Source organism: Cyprinus carpio, chromosome A23, assembly GCF_018340385.1.
Source record: "Cyprinus carpio isolate SPL01 chromosome A23, ASM1834038v1, whole genome shotgun sequence".
Lineage (NCBI taxonomy): Eukaryota > Metazoa > Chordata > Actinopteri > Cypriniformes > Cyprinidae > Cyprinus > Cyprinus carpio.
The window spans coordinates 23,926,435-23,936,157 of NC_056594.1; the positions used below are offsets into that span (position 1 = coordinate 23,926,435).

Sequence of the window (9,723 nt, forward strand, 5' to 3'; positions counted from 1 at the left end):
ATATCAATATATCAAGTCTTTAATAAGCATATTTTAGAAGTTGCAATTCTGTATGAGTAAGCGTAAATAAATATATATGAAACTGAGCTGACACCACCGACACAATCACGCCAACCAAAATGGTACAATTAGCCAGTACTGGCCCGAGTCTGGGTACTGAAACTGGGCCAACACAACCGGCACTGGACCACAATCACACCGATGTTGACACTGTAAATAATGATAGCGGCATTAACATACAGATTCATGTTGTTTAACAACAAATGTGACCCTGGAGCACAAAACCAGTCTTATGTCACTGGGGTATATTTGTAGCAATAGCCAAAAATACATTGTATGGGTCAAAATTATGGATTTTTCTTTCATGCCAAAAATCATTAGGACATTAAGAAAAGATCATATTCCATGAAAATATTTTGTAAATTTCCTACTGTAAATATATCAACTTAATTTTTGATTAGTAATACGCATTGCTAAGAACTTCCTTTGGATAACTTTAAAGATTCCAGATTTTCAAATAGTTGCATCTCGGCCAAATATTGTCTTATCCTAACAAACCATACATCAATGGAAAGCTTTTTTATTCAGCTTCCAGGTGATAATTTGACCCTTATGATTGGTTTTGTGGTCCAGAGTCACATATAATTTTAAATGCTGAGCCTGGTAATCCTAGGAGAGTACACGTAATTGTATTTAAATGCTGACAACTAAACACTATGGTAATTGTTTAGGCTAACGTTAGGTAGCTACTGATGATATCTTGTAAACGACATCATAATGGTATTCTTGATAATAAATAACTTACTTCATGGTCATGAACACATTTTTAAAACAGTTATAATATTTTAAAGCCATTATTATTTCTCAACTCTAGAGCTGTGCAGTAAAATTCACTTTATATTCATAAAGATGACATGAAAAATGTGCCAAAAGATGATTAAATTGACATGAAAATAGCATTATAACCAGTAGATAGCAGGAGAGGATCACTCATTAGCTCTGTTGCCATTTCAACAGGGGTTTTTTTTTTTTTTTTTGATCAAATGACTTAGAAAATGGTTTTACTACTTTTACTGTACTGAAGTATAAAGTATAGCAAGTGCAGCAAGTCACAAAGTCTCATGTCATTTAAAAAAGAAATAAGCCCAGACACCAATAGCCTAGAAGGTCTGATTATTTAAATACTAGTTAACTACAAATTTAAAAAGTTAATTATTAATGGTATAAAAATGAAATAATAATGCATTCAATATTTTGAAATATTTTTAGATTTATTTTATAAACTGCATTTTTTAAGTTTTATATTTAACTGTAGAAGCTGCTAAATATGCCTACATTCAGCCAGTACAGACTTGCTGCTGTAGTTTTATTAAAGCAAGATTTAATAAAGAGTTAAAGGGAGTTGAAAGGACAAATGAATTAGGCTCTTCTGAGTACTTGATTCCCTGGGGCCAGTTGCACTAGCTGGATGTATACCCGGCTGTAAGACTGCACATATAATGTCTAATCAAAGTGAAAGGTCAATGTCTGTCTCCAAATCGTGCCCCAGCCCCACTCCATATTTCCATGCAGGAACATGCACCCAAAACCCAAATGCAACATTGTACCCTTATACCCTCATATCACAATCTGACATTTGGGATCTTAACACTGAACAGCAGTTGATACAGAAAATCAGGCTGACTGGCAAGCTGACTGAAAATACAAAAATACTAAACTTAAATGTTTTTGGATACAAATTACATTTCATCTTTTTCAAAGGCTTTAAAATACAAAATAGTATTATTTTGTATTTCAAATACGTATTTTAAATACATGTATCTGAAATACTACCTATCCCTGGTGGTAGGTTGCCAGGTTGAGGTCACAAATGGGTTGAAGTTTGTATGATGTTTGCGTTTCATAAAGGATTTGGCAACTAGACTTTCTTGGAATTATATATATATGATAATAAAAATAAAAAAATTTTTTCCACATAAAAATTCCGGAGTATCCTCCGAAAAAAAAAAAAATGGGATAGGAGGCGACAGGAGATGGGTGTAAAATACAAATGGGGAAAAAATGGGAATGTTGACAGGTATGATCACCAGAAAGATATGAGAAAGAGACTGTGGTCTTGATCTGAATATATGCATCTAGAATGCCCTTTCAGTGTTTTCTGTCTAGTCGGACCAGAATGACTAAACACACTATAGTTATGTCATATCAATTTGCTAAAGCCCTTGTAGAGTCATTGTTGTAAAAATGTGCTGGACTGATGACTGGACTGATGATGAATGATTTCGGGTCATTTTGATTTAATTGGTCCTATTATAGGCTATTTCTCCTTTTTTTCTCATACGCCTTCTGGGTGGAGCATAAGGTTCAGGTCAGGGATGATCAGCAATTCTGTTATCCAAAAAAAAAAAAAAAAAAATTATAATAATAAAAATAGTAAATTCCAAAAATCAGGACATGCTTGACAATGCCTTCTATAATAAAGTTGATAAATCCAATCCAAAGGTACATACAGACTTGAAGTTACAAAATCATATTCCTTACTTCCACTTGTCAAATAAGAGACATCTCTTCCTTCATCACTGCAGGGGCCGCTGTTTTTACTCACAGGACCTGAAGCAACTTTTTATCTTCTGTCAGGGAAAAGGAAAAAAGAAATAAAGGAATAAAACAATAATTTTAATTCTCTTGCATGTGAATTTCTATACTCTGCTTTCTCTGCTTTTCAATTTTATGAGTCATTCTATTAAATAACTGACTAACAGTTATATATCAAAGAGTCATCCTTGTTCTGACAATCATGAGAATAAATGTAAGAGTAATGGTCTCAACTATACTGCAATTTAATTTAATATAATCATGCACTATATGTATCAGAGCCAATTTTGCAAATAAATAAGATTTTCGCCATTACATAAAATGCATAAGTCATTGTACTACTCACTGTTCTCTTAACATAACGATTAAAAAACAGGGTCATTAAAGAAAATTATACAGACACTTGGCTTACAGAATGTTTCCAATAAAATAATGTGTATACTGCAATTCTGCAACATATATATATATATATATATATATATATATATCTATATATATATATATATATATATAAATATATACTGCAATTCAAGACATACTGTAAAAATGAATAAATAAAATTGATATATATAGTTTTATTACTATTGTCTGCATCTTATTAGTGTTGATTGTGTCCGTTGTATACAAGGTATTAGTCTGGGAGATGACTAGAAAATTACTCTGTCTGAAGTTCAAAGGTTCAGATCAATTAAACTAAGATGTTAATTTGTCCCATTAATTCTCTAAAAGAGACCATTACAATTAACATGTGTGACTCAAAATCCTTTAATCCCTTTCTTAAGAGGACAAGTATTCACACTTCCTGTATGAGCTGTGGATGGGGTGGAGATGGAGATGTAGTATAAATATCCCGTCTGCTGTAGAGACAAACAACAGAACGAGCGACAAGCTGGTTAAAGCAGGACTAACTGTTCACCTGCAGCACGTCAAGTTTTCGGTTCAGTTTCTCTTGAACAGACACGGACAAAAATCCATGTAAGTAATCCTCTTAGACATTGTTATAAACCTTTATTAAATTATTAATTGCTATTAGAGAGCTGACATCTAGAATTCATAGGCTGTTCTGTGGATCAAGAGTTGGTTAAAAATGATTGTATTGGTATGATTGTAATAGGTTACATAGTAAAAAATTTTGGCCTGATAATTTTGGGAACAGCCTTAAAAATAAACTGGAGATCTGATTTCTAAGTACAAAGATACCTTATTTATGAATTATTAACCATCTACTGACCAATTACAGATCACACTCATGTCTCTCATTTCTTTCTTTTTTTGCCCAGCATGCCTGTATACAACCCATACAAAAACCTCTGCACCGTTGGCCGTTTCCCAAACTCATTAGACTGCAGGAAGACGGCTACAGAAAAGCAGCATGCTACACACCGGTTCACACCAACCCTTGCGTTAACCCATGCACTATCCCTTATGCGTACCCACATGTTAACCCTTGCACTACTCCATGTGCTACTTCTTGGACTACTCCATATGCTACTCCATATGCTACTCTACAACTCTACTCAATATGCTACTCCATATGCTACTCAATATGCAACTCAGTATGCAACTCAGTATGCTACTCCATATGCTACTCCATATGCTCCTCCTTGTGCTACTTCATATGCTAGTCCATATGCTCCTCTCTTGTGCTACTTCATATGCTAGTCCATATGCGGTTCAGATCAACTAAACTAAGATGTTAATTTGTCCATTAATTCTCTAAAAGAGACCATTACATTAACAGGTGGACTCAAAATCCTTTAATCCTTTCTTAAGAGGACAAGTATTCACACTTCCTGTATGAGCTGTGGATGGGGTGGAGACTGGAGATATAGTATAAATATCCTGTCTGCTGTAGAGACAAACAACAGAACGAGTGACAAGCTGGTTAAAGCAGGACTAACTGTTCACCTGCAGCACGTCAAGTTTTCGGTTCAGTTTCTCTTGAACAGACAAGGACAAAATCCATGTAAGTAATCCTCTTAGACATTGTTATAAACTTTATTAAATTATTAATTGCTATTAGAGAGCTGACATCTAGAATTCATAGGCTGTTCTGTGGATCAAGAGTTGGTTAAAAATGATGCTGTATAGGTTACATAGTAAAAAATTTTGGCCTGATAATTTTGGGAACAGCCTTAAAAATAAACATGGAGATCTGATTTCTAAGTACAAAGATACCTTATTTATGAATTATTAACCATCTACTGACCAATTACAGATCACACTCATGTTTCTCATTTCTTTCTTTTTTTTGCCCAGCATGCCTTTTGTATACAACCCATACAAAAACCTCTGCACCGTTGGCCGTTTCCCAGCCATTAGACTGCAGGAAGACGGCTACAGAACAGCAGCATGCTACAGACCGGTTCACACCAACCCTTGCATTGACTCATGCACTATCCCTTATGCGTACCCACACGTTAACCCTTGCACTACTCCATGTGCTACTTCTTGGACTACTCCATATGCTACTCCATATGCTACTCAATATGCAACTCAGTATGCTACTCCATATGCTACTCAGTATGCAACTCAGTATGCAACTCAGTATGCTACTCCATATGCTACTCCATATGCTCCTCCTTGTGCTACTTCATATGCTAGTCCATATGCTCCTCCTTGTGCTACTTCATATGCTAGTCCATATGCTCCTCCTTGTGCTACTTCATACGTTAATCCTTGCAGTTTTGACACTCATTACCATGATTATGAGAAAAGGGAAGTCGTCGTCAAGAAATATGCGGATGACTGCACAAGCACGCAAGTCTGTGGAGTAGAGAGTAAGAGTCTTCCCGTTTTCTTTATCTTTGTCCTGCAGTGTATGATGGGAAATGTGTTATTCTCACTCATAATAGCTCAATTAATTATTTGTTTGATAACTTATTACCTGTTTTCTGCTTTTCTGTTTTCTCAGATGCTGTTCTCCGAGTGATTAAAGTCGACCTTCTCAAATGCAGGACTGGACTGAATCGTCAGGAGCATCACACACATCGTTTCCTTGATGATCATCTCATCGTCCGCAGAGGACAGCGTTTCAACATGTGGGTTGATCTGTGCCGTCCTTTCAATCCCAGTTGTGACAAGCTTCACCTGGAGCTCAAACTAGGTTAGTAAACGATATGGCTCATGACATAGAGGATATACTGTATCTACATATGTAGAGGAGGAACATGTGAGGAGCTGAACCAGCATTTCTACCATCACTGAAATCTCTTGTTTAACAGGTCATATCCCATCCATCCGGGACGGCACTTATGTGATCGTTCCAATTGTGGAAGAATTCAAGAGAGACTGCTGGGGGGGCAAAGATCATTGAACGAAGCCAAAACCGAATCCAACTGTGTGTGCACTCTGTTCCGACTGCTTGCGTTGGACGATACCAACTCAGTGTCGTGACACACTGTCAAGGAGGCAGATTCACTTTACCTTATGCTCCTGAAAATGACATTTACATGCTGTTCAACCCCTGGTGTAAAGGTATGTATTTGATTATACTTTAACATAAACATGAACCTGAATATATATTTAAAATCCAATGTTTTTCATTATCAGATGACTGTGTGTACCTGAGTGATGAGGCGGAGAGAGCTGAGTATGTGCTGAATGACATGGGCAGAATCTACTATGGAACTAAGCAGCAGATTGGCTGCAAAACATGGAACTTTGGTCAAGTAAGAGCCAAACTCTCACTCATATATTACAAAAGTGTCTACTGTTAACTCGTGTGTATGTTAGAGAGATGCTGTGAATCCACTGACTTCAGTGGGAGTTGTGCGTCACAAAGAAAATGTTAGAAATTAATTTTTATTTTTCTAGTAAGTGTTCTTATAAGCAGGTGCGCATGCGCGACCAAAATAAAAAATGTGCTGCATAATCAAGTTCAGACCTATATACAATATAATAGTATTATCACACTTAATTTTTTTGATTATTGTTTTATTAAAAAAAAAATAATAATAAAGTTCAGTATTATCACTATTATTAGTTTAAATTTTTTATAGGTTTTATTTAATGGGTCACACTATGTGCATTGTGAGGACCAAACCAAATCTCAAGGTGCTCTTATGAGAACCAGGCTGAAAAACGTATGTTCACCCCTGCCTATAAGTAACAAAGGTGCAAATTAAAAATGGTGGAACCTACTGGGGTTGCTGCTGGAAATTTTTTTCACATCCCATTTCTAATCCCATCTGAGATATAATTCTACAGAATTTTTATGCACAATACAACATGACAGATTTTTCACAGTCTCTAATTTCTTTACTCTTCTGTCTGATTCTTAGTATGAGAAGGGAATCTTGTCTGCGTGTATGTTTGTGTTGGAGAAGAGCTGTACACCTTGCTCAGGGTGGGGAAGCCCCATTAACATTTCCAGAGTGGTTTCTGACATGGTGAGTCTTCATTTCCTTCTTATAAACACCCTGATTTCATGTTGGAAAGCCATTACAATGGTCAGATTTGTTCTCTTCTGAATGTGGTATTTCTTCACAAAGTTTCCGGCATTCAAAATAAAATAGTTAAAATCATCTCTCCTTATCAGGTTATTGCTAACAAAAACTATGGTGTGCTGGTGGGTAACTGGTCACACTACTATGGAGATGGAATTGCTCCTACATCCTGGTGCAGCAGCAGTGCCATCCTGAAACAGTACTACCAATGTGGAGGAATACCAGTCAGATATGGACAGAGCTTGGCCTTTGCTGGAGTCACCAACACATGTAAGAGTGAAAAAGAAGAAAAAGTTTTGAAAAAGAGATTGTAGATGTAATTAACTTATATTCTTCTTTTCTTTCATGTAGTGTTGAGGTGTTTGGGCATTCCTGCTCGTCCAGTTTCAAACTTCTGTTCTGCTCATGACACTGATGTTTGTTTGACAACTGATGTCTACTTGGATGAGGAATTTCAGCTGATCGATCACATGAACCGTGATTCAATCTGGTAAGTATCATAACCATTTATAATGTCACCAAGAGTTCCTCTGAATGTCCATGAAGTGTTTATAGTTCTTTCTTCTTCTTTTCCATGTAGGAACTACCATGTGTGGAATGAGGCCTGGATGACTCGGTCAGATCTACCATCTGGTTTCGGAGGTTGGCAGGTGGTTGATTCCACTCCTCAACTGACTGGCCAGGGCTTCTTCCGCTGTGGCCCCACCTCTGTTGCTGCGATCCGCAGTGGGCAGGTCTTCCTAAAGCATGATGTGCCCTTCCTTTTCACAGAGGTGCGTTAATTCCTATAATTTACCATTGTGTCATACAGCGATTATAATGACACATGACTTATGATTCCTGTTGTGTCTCTAGGTGAACAATGATAAGGTTTACTGGCAGCGGAGATGTGATGGGACCTTTGGTGTTGTTCATATTGAGAAAGATGTAGTAGGACACTGCATCAGTACCAAGGCTGTCGGCTCAGATCAACGTGTAGACATCACACACCTCTACAAACACCCATTTGGTAAAAAACCCCACATGCATTTCTCTAAAAACATCTGCTTCAGCCCTCAACACTTTGAACCATGGTGCTTATGGAAATGATGAAGTTTGGTGTCTCACCTGCAATTCATCCATATGTACAATTTACTCTATCTTTCATTGATCAGGTTCTTATGAGAAGACCACTGCTTTGGAAACAGCCCTTCGTCATGGCTTGAGAAGATGCACATACCCACTGCCCTGTGCTGAGGATGTTGTCTGTGAAGTCAGCCTGAAAGAGGATGGAATATGTGTGGGCAAGGACGCCGTGGTTTACATCAATCTAAAAAATAAATGCAGCTCACCTCGTAGCGTCACCCTCTACAGACAGGCTGCAGCCACGTACTACACCGGAGTCAGGAAGACCTTCCTGAAGAGAGACCAGACATGCATCGAGCTCAAGGCCTCTGAATGTGAGAAATTATAAAGATTTAAATGATAAAGCTGAATGTGAGAAATGATACAGAGTTGCAATAGAGACCACCCAGTTGGCATAATGCAGCTTATGGGTAAAGAGACTTGTAATGGAAGCATGAATATTCATTCAGTGTTTGACATTTTTTCCTATATTAGGCAAACCTCTGGAATGGACCCTAAGTTATGATGAGTATAAGGAACACCTGGTGGATCACACCTCACTGATGCTCAACCTCTTTGGACACGTGGCTCAGACGAAGCAGGTTCTGGCCACCCAGTACAACTTCAGACTGCGCACACCAGATCTTGTTATCGCTGTGAGTTTAAAGTTAGAGTTCAACTGCTTAATCTTTTGGTCGGTTGAAATCATTAAGTGTTAAATTGTTTCTTGTATGTGGTTCTTCTCAGCCTGTATCTGATGCTGTCTTGGGTCAAGAAGTGCCAGTCAAAATCACTTTCCAGAATCCACTGCCTTGTGTCCTGAAGAACTCTGTATTCCGCTTCGTGGGACTTGGGAAGCATGCAAGAGTTGTCAACTATGGGTACAATTAATTTCATTATTTCTTTATTTAAATAATAAACTAATTTTGCATTAAATTCAATTTGTTGCTAAACAGTGATTATTTAATCCAAAAAAAAAGATTCAACTATAATAATCACAGTAGTATAAAATAATCTTTCTTTCTTTCACAGTGACATTGCAGGGCATTCCACAGTGTGCCTGACAGAGAAGTTTATTCCCATGTGTCACGGCCCACAGAAACTTCTGGCATCATTTGACTGTCCTCAGCTCACTCAGGTGCATGGATTCTCCAACATTGTTGTCAAACAGCACTGTTAAACCAATCAAATAACCAAAACAGAAGAAACGTCATGGCTCCATTGAACAGAAAGTGCTCACACTGAATTGATTTGCAGAGTTAGATAACAGCTGTTAGTTTCTCTTAACTTACAAGTTGTAAACCTTAAACTTCTCACAATTAATTTAATCCTGACGTAGGACAATTGCACTAATGCTAAATGCAAGACAATGTCATCTTTTCATCTTTTTTTCTTTTTTCTTTTGTAGTCTTTTGGGAATTGGCATTTATGAGAGTTTGAGAGAATATAAATGTCATTCTTAATAGTCATTAACCTTTTTTCTCATTTGAAAACTCAAGTAATTGTATCATGGTGTTGGTTACTCTGTCCTGTCTGTGTAGCTTCAGCTTCAAATAAAATATTTCCAGCATATTAA

The 9,723-nt window shown here is 37.1% G+C and overlaps 1 long non-coding RNA gene and 1 pseudogene across 1 annotated transcript; one reads left to right on the top strand and one right to left on the bottom strand.

Moving 5' to 3' along the window:
- Window positions 1-2,026: 2,026 nt before the first annotated feature.
- Window positions 2,027-5,614, bottom strand: LOC122135129. The gene is made up of 3 exons (XR_006153362.1): window positions 5,483-5,614; window positions 2,542-2,630; window positions 2,027-2,388 (listed from the first exon to the last, which is right to left on the bottom strand). It is a non-coding gene; the product is annotated as an uncharacterized LOC122135129 (long non-coding RNA).
- LOC109057752 lies at window positions 4,423-9,711 on the top strand (annotated as a pseudogene).
- The last annotated feature ends 12 nt before the right edge of the window (window positions 9,712-9,723 follow it).